We start from the raw sequence: 16,234 nt of genomic DNA on the forward strand, positions 1-16,234 counted from the left end.
AGACTATAAGTTAGAACGGCAGGCCAACGCTCTTGTCGCTTTAGCCATCTTATTATCTTTCTACAATCTTAGGCTTCAAAAATTAAAAAAAAAAATAACAAAAAAATACAACCGACTTCAAAATCACAAAAATGTCTCTACTAAACTAAAAAGTGAAAAATAAATTCGTATGTGCTACCTTCTGATCAGTATGAAGGCGGTAGGTACCAAGTTTGTGATTTATTAATTCAAGCCGTTTAAAGATTTAGGATCAGGAACGGCTTTTATTAATACAGCACTTACTTGGTACCACCTTCGATGAATTGATAACCTCCTCCTTTTTTTGAAGTCGGTTAAAAATGTATGGGAATGATCGCTAGGTTGATCAAGTGACCTACCGATAACAATTAAAGTACCGATAATTATAATCGCTAAGGTTGTAGATAGAGAATTGATAATTTATAAAATGGATACAGTGGCTGTTGTTATTAGGTACCGATTTCAATGGCGATGGCTTTTCATTAAACATAATATTGACCATCTGTTTGTCTAATAATATTGTAAAAATATATAGCTCAGAGCCCAAATAATTTCAATTGCCTCCCAGTGTGTAAACAAAAAACGTATTCACGTCAGCATTGATTCTGATTGATGTGGCCGTATTTTTTGCATACACGTTTTCAGTGAGACTAAAGAAAAATAATGAATGATACACCCAATTTGCCTAAAACAACAGCTGAACGTGAAGGGAAACAACGATGTCATTTCGTCCCGCCGGCTCGCGGACTTGTAAAATATTCCGCCATTACTCTCTCATGTTGCCATCCGAGGGGTACGATCTCTCGTTTTAAATTATAATTCTAGCGGACCCGGTCAAGCTTCGTTATGACTCATTCCTTACCCCTATCCTATTCTACTGCCATCCTACCTTACCCTACACCTATCCTACCCTACCCCTACCTACACAAGCTACCCCTACCCAACCCTACCTCTGTCCTGAACCTACCCTAACCCTACCCTACTGCTACCCTTCCCCTACCCTACCTCTACCCTTCCCCTACCCTACATCTACCCTTAGACTGATCAACAAATTGAAAAACTTGAAAACGAGTTACGAGTATAAAGCTTCTAAAAATATGATTATTGCAATTAATATAACGACCTAAAACTGGGGTTTAACTATATGATACTTAACTCAAAAATGTAACGTTTACTTAACGATAAGTTATTGCTCACTAGCCGACGCCACACTGTTCCGCCCGCGTAGTTCTCGTAAGAATGTGGGGATAAAATATAGCCCATAGCCTAAAGCTAGCCCTAACTAGTCCAAATAACATGTTTTCTAGTAGAATCATTATCTATCTGTAACTTATTTGTAAATATTCTCAAAAAAAAATACGTACGTTCCTTTTCATTTAAAAAATAGAAAGGAGAACCTTTAAAAAACAGATGAAAGAGATGAAGTTGTAAATTAAATTAGCTTAAATTAATATAATTTATGGTAAAAAAATCCGAAAACCCTTTTTAAAATTATACGCCCTCCGCGTGACGTTTAACACCGTTTCATTCTGCATTATTACTCGCGCTGTTGGAAGAATTCTTTGTTAACCGACTTTGAAAAAGGAGGTTAATAATTTGCATTTTTTTAATTCATTATTAGTACAGTGCAAAACGAGCAAACTCGTAGCAAACGAGTATCTATACTCTATACAAATATTATAAAGCTGAAGAGTTTGTTTTGTTTTGATTGATTGAACGCGTTAATCTCAAGAATTACTGGTCCGATTTGAAAAATATTTTCAGTGTTAAATAGCCCATTTATCGAGGAAGGATATAAGCATATGATGGCCGTATTCTCACGGGAACAGGAACCACGCGGGTGAAACCGCGCGGTGTCAGCTAGTTTGAATATTTGTCTGGCGCAGTTAGTAATATTGTTCTCAATAAGTTTAATTCCCAGCCCGGGTCAGTTTACAGTTGTATATTTTCCAAGTTGGCAAGATTTGGTGGTAGACGAAGGCGGATCTCTTACGACCGCTATTTCCTTGACCTGCGGGTGATTGTTTCCGGGGAATCTATCGTCCACTGGACAGGGATCCTCATGTTGTTGACATTTTTAGTGTTTCCGAAGCGTTCTCACAACAGGAGAGCTTGATTACGAGTGCCGCTGGCTGGGTTGCGGTAGTTTATGACATGTTTCTGTGGCTCAATCATCAGACAGCGAGTCGGAACACCGTCGGTCAACAAGTCGGTTGAAGTCCGACATTATCTTTTTACCTCCCTGTGGCAAGAAGGTATCCATGAGGTTGTTCCCACGTTAAAAAAAGGTCTTATCTGGTGATAGGCATAGGTAGTGTTACACAGTGCTAGTTACCCTACCGGCAAAGACGGTCTGCCAAGCGATTTAGCGTTCCGTTATGATGTCGTGTAGAAACCGAAAGGGGTGTGGATTTTCATCCTCCTCCTAGCAAGTTAGCCCGCTTCCATCTTAGATTGCATCATCACTTACCATCAGGTGAGATTGTAGTCAAGGGCTAACTTGTAAAGAATAAGAAAATTAAAAAAGATGCATCGCCAAGCGTTTTAGCGATTCGGTACGATGTCGCGTAGAAACCATTAGAAGTATGTGTAATAAATTAGTTCTTTCAAGTAAGTCCACTTCCATTTATTAGATTGCATCGTCAGTTGTGGGCTGCAGTCAAGGGTTTGCTTGTCAAAGAATAAAAAAATAATAAGAGTGTTTGTTTTCTTACAACCACAATAAATAGTTAAACTCAAAATCTGCCATCGAGCAATGAAATTGAACAGCTTTTTTATGTTATAAAAATAAAGAAAGATGTCTCAAGCGTTTTATGACTCAATCAGTTTTTTACCGCTGTCAACCATTAAATTGGAATAAAAAGTGCTCTCAATTTAAAATACGTCACCGCATTTATAGCAAGGTATTGGTTATTTTCACCGCACCTCTCACCAGCTCCGACAGCCGTGATCGTCTAGTGGTTAGGACCCTACGTTGTGGCCGTAGTAACCCAGGTTCGAATCCTGGTCACGGCAGCGGACAGCTGTCGCGGCGGAGCTGTTTTTTTAAATTTTCTTTTTAGATTTGACTTTTTTTCGGAATATTGACCGAGTGTGTTAAAGGTAAGCTTATGTTTTTGAGCTTTAGAGTCGGCGCTCACGCAGTAACATGCATTATTAAGAGACCTGATATCCTAGTGGATATGACCTCTGCCTTCGATTCGGAGGGCGTAGGTTCGAATTCGGTCCGGGGCATGCACCTTTTCAGTTATGTGAATTTTAAAAAATAAATATCACGTGTCTCAAACGGCGAAGGAAAAATATCTTGAGGAAATGAACCTGCATAACTGACAATTTTCTTGATTCTCTACGTGTGTGAAGTCTACCAATCCGCATTGGAGCAGCGTTGTGGACTAAGGCTTAACCCTCATTCTGAGAGGAGACTCGTGCTCGACAGTAAGCCGAATATGGATTTTTAATGATGATCAAATCTAAAAAAAACAGACAACAGGTCACATCCAAGAATCCAAATAAACTGGAAAATGTAAATCAGTAGGTACATAATGAGAAATCCGTAATCTCATTACTTTTTACAGTATTTGTTTTCTTCCTAATGTACGAATACTTTAGTACTCGGAACATAATTAGGAATTTCTCCGAGTTCTGAATTTTATGTGGGCTTGACATACTTGTGCAGGAATACCGATCCCTTGCGAAAAAAAACTAACCAGTTTAGATCTGTGTCTACAACTTCTTTAATTTAACATTTTGTTCAAGTATCTTATATTTTGAGAAATCTTCTTTATTTATAGAGGGTTTGTTAAAATTCTGAACATACGTACTAAGAGCCGCATATAACATAATTTACGATTAATATCAATTATCTGCCATAAACATATCAGATATAGTTATTAATTTAATTAGCTTCCCTCGTTGCTATAACCTTTTAATGAAACATTTAGTAAACGCGTTGTCATACGTCTTTTGTTCCTAGTTTGTTGAACCATTTGGGCTGAAGTAACCCCTGCTCTGTCACAGGCGCCGGTGCGTCCGCGACAGTTGGCTCGGCGCCAGCCTTGTGTGACACCACTAGCTTCCAGGCGTTACTGTACGTAACAGCCTTATTTGAAGAAAGAAAGAATGAAAGAAAAAACATTTATTTAATAAATTGTGCCATACACCACAATGCCTAAATATGCACTATTGTAGTTTCTGATGCTTCAACCACCTGATCAATTGAAAATCAAAACTAAAGTAGTTGAAGCATCAAAAACCACTTCGTCATGTTTGGCACAACCTTTAAGTTAACCTATTTAAGTTTTGTTGGTAATTACCTACTAGCGAGCTGTAACTTGTGTGAAGTCTGCCAATCTGCATTGAGCCATCATGGTGGACTATTGACCTAACCCATCTCATTCTGAGAAGAGACTCAGCTCAGCGTGAGCTTAATATGGGTTGATAATGATGATGAGCTGTAACAACAGCCTTCAGTGCTATTGTAGGCAATTACCTACTTGCAAGCGGTAACAACTCTTTGAAATATACCAAATAATTATGTTAAAATTCATATATACTTGAAAACTGTAGAAAAAACAATGCATATGGCAGCAGGTTTACGTTATCACTTCTGCCAAGCGTCCCGAGACGCTGACGTTTTTTAATTAATTTGGTTGCTATCACAAGATGGTAAGCAATGATGCAGCCCAAAGTTAAACTTGCCTAAAAGATGGCTATTCACTCTTGATTTAAAGATACCCACGTTGCAGGTGGTAGGGTAAACCACATTGCACATACGTCCACATTGGACATTTCATATATTTGCAGTGCGTCTAAGGAATGAGGATCCAAACAGTTTATTACGCGTCCAACGTAGCGGTGTAGATTATTGAAATTTCTGGCAGTTAAATTATAAAATGGTGAAGCAGGATATTTAAAGAGTCTTGAAGTTACTTTATTCTGAAAAATCACTAGAACGAAAGGAATTATTCTGAACCATTTATGAACAATACCACATTTGATCGTCATCATCATAATCATAAACAGCCGATGGACGTCCACTGCTGGATATAAGCCTCTTGCATGGACTTCCAAACTAAACGGTCTCGAGCCGCTAGAATACAGGGGCACCATGAAACCCGCTTGATGTCCTCGGTTCTCCTAGTGGAAGGTTGACCAACGCTGCGCTTTCCGGCGCGGGGTCGCAATTCCAGCACCATGGGACCCCAACGTCCACCGTCTCTTCGAGCCTATGTGGCCTGCCACTTCAGCTTCGTGACTCGCTGACCTATACCTGTGACTTTGGTTCTTCTGCGCATTTGTGATTCGACGCACATTCGATGCAGAAATATCCTGGCAAAGGTGCTTTAATATGTAAATGAAAATTTAAATTTTTGTAACCAACGAAATAAAAACAAAAGCATTTAACCAATTTATATATTTAAATGGGCAGTAGCAGCCTTGCTGTAAGAATATAATCGAGACTGGATTTCGTCCTAAGAAAAGTTTTCTTATTTAACGTTAGATAAGGAATATTGTCCGAACTTTGTTCACGTGGAAAATCAAAAGATGGGTTTCAATGCATTAATCCTTTTACGTGTCCCTTTAAAAGGGTTTCCCGATCCTCGGCCTGTGAAAGAAAAGACTTTTCTTTTGTTGCTTTTTGTATTTGTTGCTCGTTATTTATTAAATGAGTCTTCGTTTCTCTCAAGGTGAACATCTGAACAAGATTATTGTTGGATTTTTCTAATGATATTTTTTCAGTGGCTTTCTAGTTGGTACGAGAGGTAGTCACATTATTTGTAGAAAATGTATTTTATTCAAATCAAAACCTCTTTTGTCTTTGTCGTTGAATTAAAGTTATATTTTTGAGGTATTTATTTTATTATATGTAAGTGGTAGTATTATATTGTATATATATTTAGATATATATATATATATATATATATATATGAATATAATGTATTGCACCTTCCCGCTCTTTTTTCGCAAATTCTCTCGTCAGAGGTTGCCTGGTAGAGATTACTTATAGAAATAAGGCCGCCTTTGTATGCTAAGTGTAAATTAGCTTAAGCTTTTCGCTATAACATCATCGACTGAAACAACTATCGGAACAATAATAGTTGATTCAACATACAGCATTTAACCAAAAGCACCTTTTTTACCTTTATTGCCATTTCGATACTATGAATTTAGATATTCTTACCGTATGTTATGATTATTATTTTTTCTTCTCTAGTTAGTTTATTATGTTCTTCTTCTTCTATTATTGCCATCTCCTGTCGGAGGTTATCATTCATTAAGGCTAGTTTAAATTATATGCCGTAGAAGTGATAATCATAATAAAATAGGCTGATTACATTATCATTATCACCACATATTCGGCTCACTGCTAAGCAGAGAATTAAGAAAATTCTCAGGTATGCAGGTTTCCTCACGATAGTTTGTAGATACACGTGATAGTTAATTTCTGTAAATTTAACTGAAAAGTTGGAGGAGCATATCCCGGACCGGTTTTGAACAGAGAACATATCTACTGGGCTATCACGGCTTACATAATATACATATATTGTTATTTATTTACAAAGAAAATCATAAATAACTCACGGTTAATCATCGAATTATCCATCCGAGTATCTAATGGACTTATTCAATTATCCATCCGATTATCTTATGGACATATTTAATTCATACATTAATCGACTTTATCCGACGAATCGGAAGGGATCGGAAGGTCGCCTCGCCTTAACCCGCCGTTCAAACATAATGAATATGATCCAATTACTTTCAAACATAATAATATACCTCCCGATAGTATACCGAATAGAGTAGAATAGAATTATCCATCCGATTTTCTGATGGACTTATTCAATTATCCATCCGATTATCTGATGGACATATTCAATTCATACATTAATCGACTTTATCCGACGAATCGGAAGGGATCGGAAGGTCTAAGGTCGCCTCGCCTTAACCCGCCGTTCAAACATAATGAAATATGATCCAGTTACTTTCAAAGATAATAATAAATTCGCCCGAAATATATTTTTTATTAAATTTACTTTTCATTACGACGCAGGGCTGTTCGTTGAGCAAACTGTAACTTTATTTCAAATGAAACCCACAACAGGCATTTCTACTGTAGGCTGTATAGCGGTTCTTAATTTTCGAGCCTCGTCTGAGAATTCACCAAAGTTATTTCAACTGTCCTTCAACTAACGGGCTTCGGAGGTTATTTAGTCGCTTATTAAAATTGATTCTCCCGAAATATTTAAAATAAAAATTTTAAAAAATTGTAATTTTTTATCACTAAGATAAAGCTTGCGACTTCGCTCGCATGTATAGAATTCTTTTACCAATAGTAGACACTTATTCTGTTTCTAGAAGAAAAAAAAGTTACCCTATATTTTTTATAATACGAACATACAGAACGTTTGAGTTGAGTTACTAAAATAAAAAATAACTTACAGTATAAGTAAGGATGCGATTTTAAATATAATATTTACTCACGGTATAAATTGAGTGTTAATTTTCATACATCGAATAAAGTTACTAAAAATCGGAAATTCGTCTGCCGTCTGTTTCTCTGGAATTATCTAAATTATGCAGCATATGCTATACCTATATTTACTTTATTGCTTCATATCCAATATCAAAATCGTGAAATAAAATGGAAAATGTATCAATCTGTCTGTTTACAATTATTAATATCGACTTGAACTAGGACCACCAAGTTCTGACCACCAGAACTTGGCGATCCTAGTTCGGTCCTATTGGAGCATCCAGGATCCAGACATGACCTTGTGCCGTGGGAGACTAACATTCCGAAGGACCACAGTATAAAAGTGAATAAACATTATGACCTAATAAATAACTAACTAAAAATGGATGTGTAGTTAGTCTGTACGCCGTAGAAGTAGGTGCGAGAGGATTATCAGCTAAATCTCTCTATAACTTGCTTAAAGACCTTGGCCTCTCCAGAACTGCAGCAAGTTCTATATTAGAACGGGTATCCAAAGCTGCTCTAATAGGATCTTACCACATTTGGCTAGAACGGCGGCATTTGGCGGGGAGAACAACACGAGCAGAGGAGGGGAGTGTTAATCGATTGTCGAGGAATTTCTTAACCCTACGTCCTGTGTTCACAAGTCCAGGACTCTGTCGGAGCTTTTCTCTCTACCACGCGATGGACCCGGCACCCGCAACGTGAATCCATGGAATGCTAACTTTTCATTATACGTTTCAGGCTAGTACAGAATAAACGCAACGCAAGTTTGACAGTTAATTCCTTCACACAAAGTAGTACAACATTTATTTGACCCTTTGGTCTTGTAGCCTCGCAAATAATTTACTTGCATATCATTTCTCCCTCTTGAGAGGAGGGGTCGCTTTTTCGAACATTTCGATTTACAGAAAACTTTGTCTCGATTGGAATCATCAGTCATAAAGTTCGAGGCAAAAATTCCTTTCAAAGCCGCCGGATCGTTTGCTTTATTTGAGCTTTTATAAAATATTTTATCTAAGAGCAAGTGAACGAATATGTTCGAGCACTTATACAAATTTCAAAAATAGAAGGTTTGATATCAGAAGCATATCTAACTTTGCAAGTTATGTGTGATTTTAATAACTAAATATGTAATCCATTGAATCTGAATTCTAAGGTAAAGAAAACATGCGGAAATCTAAATATTCGTACCACAAAATCCTCCATATTACTCTCGAGATTTGTAAAATTCGCATTTGGCCAGTAGTAACTCTTTTTCTTTGTAAGGGAAGACACACTTCATAAAATATAAAAAATGACTATGAGCCAACAAAAGTCTGCGAAATCTTACACCTTCAACGTTGCGTTACATAGTTGATAATAGAATTAATATACTTATTGCTATACAATATCATCATCATTATTAGCCAATTTTAACAGATCACTATAAAGCCAGGCCTTTCTCCTATATATGGAGCTCAGATCAACCACGCTGTTAAAAATGCGGGTTAGCAGGCTTAGGTTCTAATATTTGATTGTAAAACTATCACTATCAGAATCTGAACTGGACGTTTTTGATTTCAAAGTCTCTACAACGTTAAGCTTTCGAAACTTATTTATTTTAATTAAATAATACTCAATGGATAAAATAAAAAAAAATGCATGGACAAAATGGCTCTAAGAATTCGACCACTGTCTCTTAGCGTGATATTGTATTCATATTTTTTCTCTCGAATAGTGCGATCCTGAATAAAGCATCTTCGCTTATTCTCTTTTTACAAAATGTATTTTGTGATGGGAATATTTTGTGTATGGATGAAATAAGGTTCAATGTGTAAATAAGTTCAAAGACTTTTGTTATTTTTACGTTTTTATATAAATAATTGGAATAATTATTATAATAATATAAGATAGCTTGAGGAAATTGGTAACAATTCAATTAACAATTCAATTAATATTGTAAAGAAAGATTAGGTATTCTAAACGAGAAATTGTTGAGTTCTTCCTGGTTCATACTCGTATCAGCAAGAGCACAGAAAATTGTATCAAAAAATAGGCGTTACCTAATTAAAAATCTACTCGTACCTTGCAATTGAACGTTGTAGTCTAAATCTCCAAAGGATGTTTCCGTTTCCGAATGAAATATACGTACTGTTTCTGTCGAATCTGGATGACATTGTTACTTAGATTCATCAAGTTTTAGCAGACTCATAAGTGATTTCAAAAATAAGAAAACTAATGTCGAACAAAGGTTTTGATTCACAACATTTGTCAGGACAACTTAAACAAATCAAGCTGTAACCAAAATAAGACCCTAGAATGGCAGAGAATAACCTTGAGTGAAGTCACGCACTTGTGAACGTTGTGTGTAGGGTTAAAGGATCCTTTAACTGTTAACAAACACTCCCCTTTTCCACTCAAGTCACTCTCCCCGTCTATCACAAGTAACCCATAAAGAATTACACAACAAGAGATGTGGACGTATCGAACGCTACGAGCACACTGAAGTCGTCCGTACTGCAAGTCGTTGCAATGCGACGATAACACAACTTTGCACGGAAATTAAGAAAATAAATTAACTATTCGCTATTTAAAAGAGCACTAAAAAATGACAAAAATGTCGGTACGATGTGTAGAAACCGAAAGGCGTGTGGATTTTCAACCTACTCCTAACAAGTCAGCCTGTTTCCATCTTAGATTGCATCATCACAGGTGAGATTGTAGTCAAGGGCTAACTTTTAAGAATTAAAAAAAAAATACCAAATTTTAATTAACAAAAGTAATTTTTAGCTAAACCACTAAACCGAAAGTTATCAGCTAGTAACATGGGCAATATTTTATTCCCGTACTCTCACGGGAGAGAGAACTACGCGGCTAAAACCGTAAAGCGTCTGGTAGTACAAAATAAAATGTTAATGGCTAACCAATAAAGCTCGTGATAAACATCACGTTTATGTGTACTCGACACTGTTGCTATTGTGAATGAGAAGCCATTGTTTACCAAATTGTTTGCAAAGAATCCTTAACTGAACAATTCAGACCACTTAGGGTAGCTTTTGTCCGCCATTTTTTAACATTTTCATTTCTTACTCCGCTCCGGTAGAAATGAGAAATTTTATTATGTAAGCACTTTTATAGTGAACTTTTAAATGGCTTCTGTGTATGATTATTTACTGTAAATGTTTTACAACGAAATGGAGGGAATTTAGTTGTTTACCTCTTATATTCTGAGTGACCCTATGAATATAATAGTGTAACTATGAATATATAATATTTGCTAAGCTAAGCATGCTAAGTGGCTGTAAGTGTGAGTGTGTGAGCTAAGTTTCTGAGAGCTCATAACTATAACCAAAGATTTGATTTTAAAATTACTAGCGGACGCCTGCGAATTCGTCCGCGTGGAATTTAGTTTTTCCAAATCCCGCGGGAACCGTTCATTTTTCCGGGATGAAAAGTAGCCTTTGTGTTAATCCAGAGTAAAATCTATTACCATTCCAAATGTCAGCCAAATCGCTTCAGTAGCCACAGCGTAAAAGAGGAACAAACTTACTTACATACTTACACACCTACACACAAACTTTCGCCTTTATAATATTAGTGTGAAGTGTGACTAGTACGCAGAATTTAAACATAGATTAAAGAAACAGGGCCTGCAACCATGTCAGTCGATTTTCTTTAGACAATAAAAAATGCTTCGAAAATTAAAAAATATATATATGGCTGTGACATATGTTATCGACAGTCACGTGATCAAGTTATCGATTGGATCTGTCATTCCTATACATTTTTTGTTAGTTTTTGAAGCGTAGAAAGGAAATCGAAACCGCATGGCTATAGGCCCAGACGTGTTTCATAATTTATTTATTTAATAAATAAGAGTTATAACTATCTAAATATTTTTCTCTTTTTAATTTTTAACAATGTTTATAAAATACAAAACACTATTAAAATTTATAAAAATAATCAACCGTCCCACTGCGGGACATTTGAATGCTCAAGCAACCGGTGGTCAGGGCTCTGGAGGAAGAGGAACCTCTTCACAATACGTGCCAAGATCTCGAGAATAACTGCCTTCTGTATATTATTTGTAGGTAGGTATCAAAGCGCAAAACAACACATTGACAGCATCAATAATAATGATTATTTTAATACTACCTTGGACCTTGCTCACGAGATTACCACCATGTGGAATGTTGAGTCCACTATTGTTGTTCCGATAGTTGTTTCAGTCAATGGTCTTAAAGCGAAAAGCTTCGACCAACGCCTTAAGAAGGTTTCACCTATCTGTTGGATCAAGAGTCGGATACAAAAGGCAGAAGGCAAGAATCATATTGAGACGGCGCGTATTGTGAGGAGGTTCCTTACTCTGGAGCACGCACTGATCACCGATTGCTTGGGCACTCAAATGTCCCGCAGCGGGAGGGTGGTTTTTTTTTATAATTTTTATAGTAAATTTAATAGTGTTTTGTATTTTATATTTACATTGTAACAATTAAAAAAAAATTAAATAATATAATAATTGAATAGGTCTTTTCATGATTTACAATTGGAATTTTACATTGAAACAATATTTGGACCAAAATCTGCTATTTTACGTACGTAGCGAAAAATTAATGTTGCCTTATTTTACGTTACAAAACTTATCCAATTTGAATACGTATTTAGTACCCAGGGGAAAAAAATGCCAGTCGGCTTTATTTTTTTCAGTAACCCTCATTAGATTTGAAAAAAAGTTATTCTCTATTTAGATTGCATATTTGCCCCTATATTTCTTGAAATAAAGTAGCTCGAACAAAGCGATATCAAAATAGCCAGCCATCTCACGTAGACCATACGTTACTTTATCTATGCGATATATGATTCGCCTTTCGGGGATTTTACGACTTATGATTTTCCCCCGAAAGGGTTTTCGGTACAAAATTAGCTTAGGCTTCCATCATAGAGATACAATGTTTTCAACCCTGAGGGCATTGGGACTAAAATTCAGATTCAGGATTTATAACATACTTCTATCTACTTACTGCTTTCATAGGAAATACCTTGGAGCTAAGAGCTTGATGTTTTTCTAGTTTTCATCCAGTTTATCTATACTAATATCATAAAGCTGAAGAGTTTGTTTGTTTAAACGCGCTAATCTCAGGAACTACTGGTCTGATTTGAAAAATTATTTCTGTGTTAGATAGCTCATTTATCGAGAAAGGCTATAGGCTATATATTATCCCCGTATTCCTACGGGAACGGGAACCACGGGAGTGAAACCGCGCAGCGTCTGCTAGTTATGTATAAACTTAAAGTTTTCTTTTATGATAGATAGAATTTCTGACACAGTAGTACAGATAGTTTAATTTATGACTGTTGATGGTTTTCGAAATTTAAAATTTTAGCTTGCTTTTACCTACTATTAAGTTATAAAAACATCTGACTTATAGGTATCACAAGTATCATTAAATACGAAAGTTTAAATGAATGATTGTATAGTCCGGAATAGTATACAGGCTATTTTTCATGCCAATATTTTCACAGGAAAGGGATCTACGCAGAGTGGTTATACCGCCATTAGTCGGTCGCCAGAGCCTCGTCAGTCAATCTGCAGGGTGCACCACGAGCAGATGAGGAGACGTGAATTTTATTCCCGTATTCTCACGGGAACGGGAACTACGCGGGTGAAACCGGGCGTCGGCTAGTTCATAATAAAATATTATGTAAATTAAATAATACCACTCATTGGTATACCTATCGAGCTTTAAAATAACTTCGATTTCACATGAAATAGTTGATCATTTTGAATCGAAGACATTTGTTGGGCATTTATTTAATAATGCCGAGAAAATGGAATTTCATTAATTCACGTTTTCATAATAATATGGTGATAACGAAAGTCGTAAATTACACTTACTTAAAGCTTGTGGTGGTCACACACACATAGATTGTAAATGAAAATGCTACTTAAGCATTTTCGTAATTATGACGAAGTCAATACGGGCGGTTTGTCGCCAGTCGTTACCTAACCGTTGTAACTGATAGTCAATACAAGTGTTTTATCAGTAGAGCCTACTATTATTTATCACCCATAACCGCTACCCGGGACACGACATACCTTACTCAAACCCAAATATATAAGTATCCAAATAGTACTAAAGTGGTACAAAAGTGGTGACCCCGACTCGGTTTTATTAGCGGTTATTTTTGCACGGGTAGCAACACGTAACGACTCACACATTGGAATTTAGAATGGCAGACAAGGTGACAGAAAATGCAATGCCTATACAGGGGGTGGCCGCAGTACGGAGTGCAAGGAGTGATTCTCCAGATGTCATAGCGGAGATCCACAAGCTGGGCGAACGACTAAGAAAAATTGAAAATTCCCAGCGTAGCGGTGGGAGAAGCCGATCACGGTCACACGGCGCGCCACGTACGCGCATCACTAGCGGTAGCAGGAAGAGGACACCGGCAGATCCAGACTGGCTTTGCTACTACCACTATAAGTTTAGAGCCCGAGCACACAAATGTGTTCAACCGTGTACGTGGAAGACATCGAACCAGCCTACTGGCAGTGCGGAAAACTAGCTTCGGTCCTGTCTGCGGCGGGAGGCTGTGACCCATCGATAAATTACCGCTTGTGTATAACTGACGAAAACAGTAAATTACGGTTTTTAATAGATAGTGGTGCTAATGTGTCAGTGTTACCCCGGTGGGCAGTGCGCGAGAAAAATAGAGCGTGCGAGGACTATAGACTGTATGCCGCGAACGGTACACCTATTAAGACATTTGGGTTGCATAGTTTAGTATTAAATTTAAAGTTAAGGAGAGCATTTCGGTGGACATTTATAGTTGCTGACGTTAGACAGCCTATAATAGGAGCCGATTTTTTAACTAAGTACAAGTTAGTGGTAGATTTTAGTAAACGGAAACTAGTGGATCAGGTAACAAATTTTAATGTTATTGCTAGTATGTCACAGTGCATGGAAAGTTCAATAACTACAATTCATAATCAACACCCACATTATAGTTTGTTAGCTAAATATCCAGATTTAACTAAACCGGTATCTTTTAAAGAAGTTCCTAAGCATAGCGTTTGTCATCACATCGAGACGAACGGTCCGCCTGTTCAATGTCGAGCAAGACCGTTACCGCCAGACCGATACGCTAAGGCTAAAGAGGAATTTCGGTTAATGTGTGAAATGGGAATATGCAGACCCAGTAAAAGCGCGTGGGCAAGCCCTCTGCATATAGTGCTTAAAAAAAATGGGCAGATAAGGCCATGTGGTGACTATAGGCGCTTAAATGCTATTACTAAGCCCGATAGTTACCCTATACCCAGGTTACGCGATTTCACGTACTTACTCGCTGGTAAGAAAATTTTTTCACGGTTAGATATAAACAGAGCTTACAATTGCATACCAGTTAACGAGATGGACATTGAAAAGACGTCTGTGTCAACCCCTTTCGGGGCTTTCGAGTTCATCAGACTTCCTTTTGGCCTTCGAAATGCTGGCCAAAGTTTTCAGCGTTTTATGTGTCATAGCGTACTCCCAGACTTAGATTTTTTATTCGTGTATATAGATGATATAATAATTGCAAGTAACAACGTCGACGAGCATAGAAAACATTTAGAGGAAGTATTTAGTCGCTTAGAGAAGTTCGGTATTACTCTGAATATATCAAAGTGTTGTTTCGAACAGACAAAAATGGAGTTTTTAGGCCATGAAGTAACAACGGAAGGGATTCGTCCACTCGACGAGAAGGTGAAAGCCATCATCGAGTTTCCGAGGCCAGCTACTGTGGACCAACTCCGGAGATTTTTAGGTATGTTAAATTTCTATAGATCACACATACCAGGTGCCGCTGAAAAGCAGTCTGAGTTGGATCGCTATTTAACGAATACAAAAAAAAAAGATAAGTCAAAAATCGCTTGGACTGATTCAGCAAACGCTCAGTTTGAGCAGTGTAAACAGAGCCTAAGTGACGCCGCGACGTTAACGTATCCTGCGATAGACAAACCTTTGGCGCTTATGACGGATGTTTCAGAGTCATGCATGGGTGCGGTTCTACAGCAAAGAGAAGGTAACGTATGGAAACCTATTGCTTATTTTTCTAAAAAGTTCTCGGAAGCACAAAGGAAATATAGTACCTATGATCGAGAGTTATTAGCCATTTATTCGGCGATAGCTCACTTTCGATATATGATAGAAGGTCGTAATTTTATTGTGTATACTGACCATAGACCTCTAATTTATGTTTTTTCAAAGATAGGTAGCGTGAAAGAGCTACCTAGGCGAGCTAGACAGATAATGTTCATTAGCGAATTCACTACGGACATACGCCACGTGAGCGGGTTAGATAACATAGTAGCTGACACTTTGTCCCGCGTGGAAGAAATTGTTTGTCCTACGGTCATTGATTTCACGGAACTCGCACGTGTACAAAATGATGACGAAGAGTTAAGCGAACTAAAGAAAAAAATACAATACAAAAACATCGTGATGCCAGGCACCGATAGTTGCGTTGTTTGCGAAACATCGACTAATAAGGCCCGACCATACTTACCGGAAAGTTTTAGACGTATCGCTTTCGATGCAATTCATAGTTTAAGTCACCCGGGTATTCGCGCTACCAACAAAATGGTTAGAGATAGATACTTTTGGGTAGGTATGAATAAAGATATCCGAAGATGGGCTAAGGCCTGTATCCCATGTCAACGATCTAAGATTCAAAAGCATACTGTATCCGATTTAGGTACTTTCGAGAAAGTAGATC

The 16,234-nt window shown here is 37.3% G+C and overlaps 1 protein-coding gene and 1 non-coding gene across 2 annotated transcripts in view; both read left to right on the plus strand.

Moving 5' to 3' along the window:
• The window catches only part of LOC112044385 (galanin receptor type 3), an 80,525-nt gene that overhangs the window by 35,249 nt on the left and 29,042 nt on the right, over positions 1–16,234 (plus strand). The window lies entirely within an intron of this gene.
• Positions 2,962–3,033, plus strand: Trnah-gug (transfer RNA histidin (anticodon GUG)). Its single transcript has one exon. It is a non-coding gene; the product is annotated as a tRNA-His (tRNA).

This window comes from Bicyclus anynana, chromosome 1 (genome assembly GCF_947172395.1).
Source record: "Bicyclus anynana chromosome 1, ilBicAnyn1.1, whole genome shotgun sequence".
In the NCBI taxonomy this organism is placed as follows: Eukaryota; Metazoa; Arthropoda; class Insecta; order Lepidoptera; family Nymphalidae; genus Bicyclus; species Bicyclus anynana.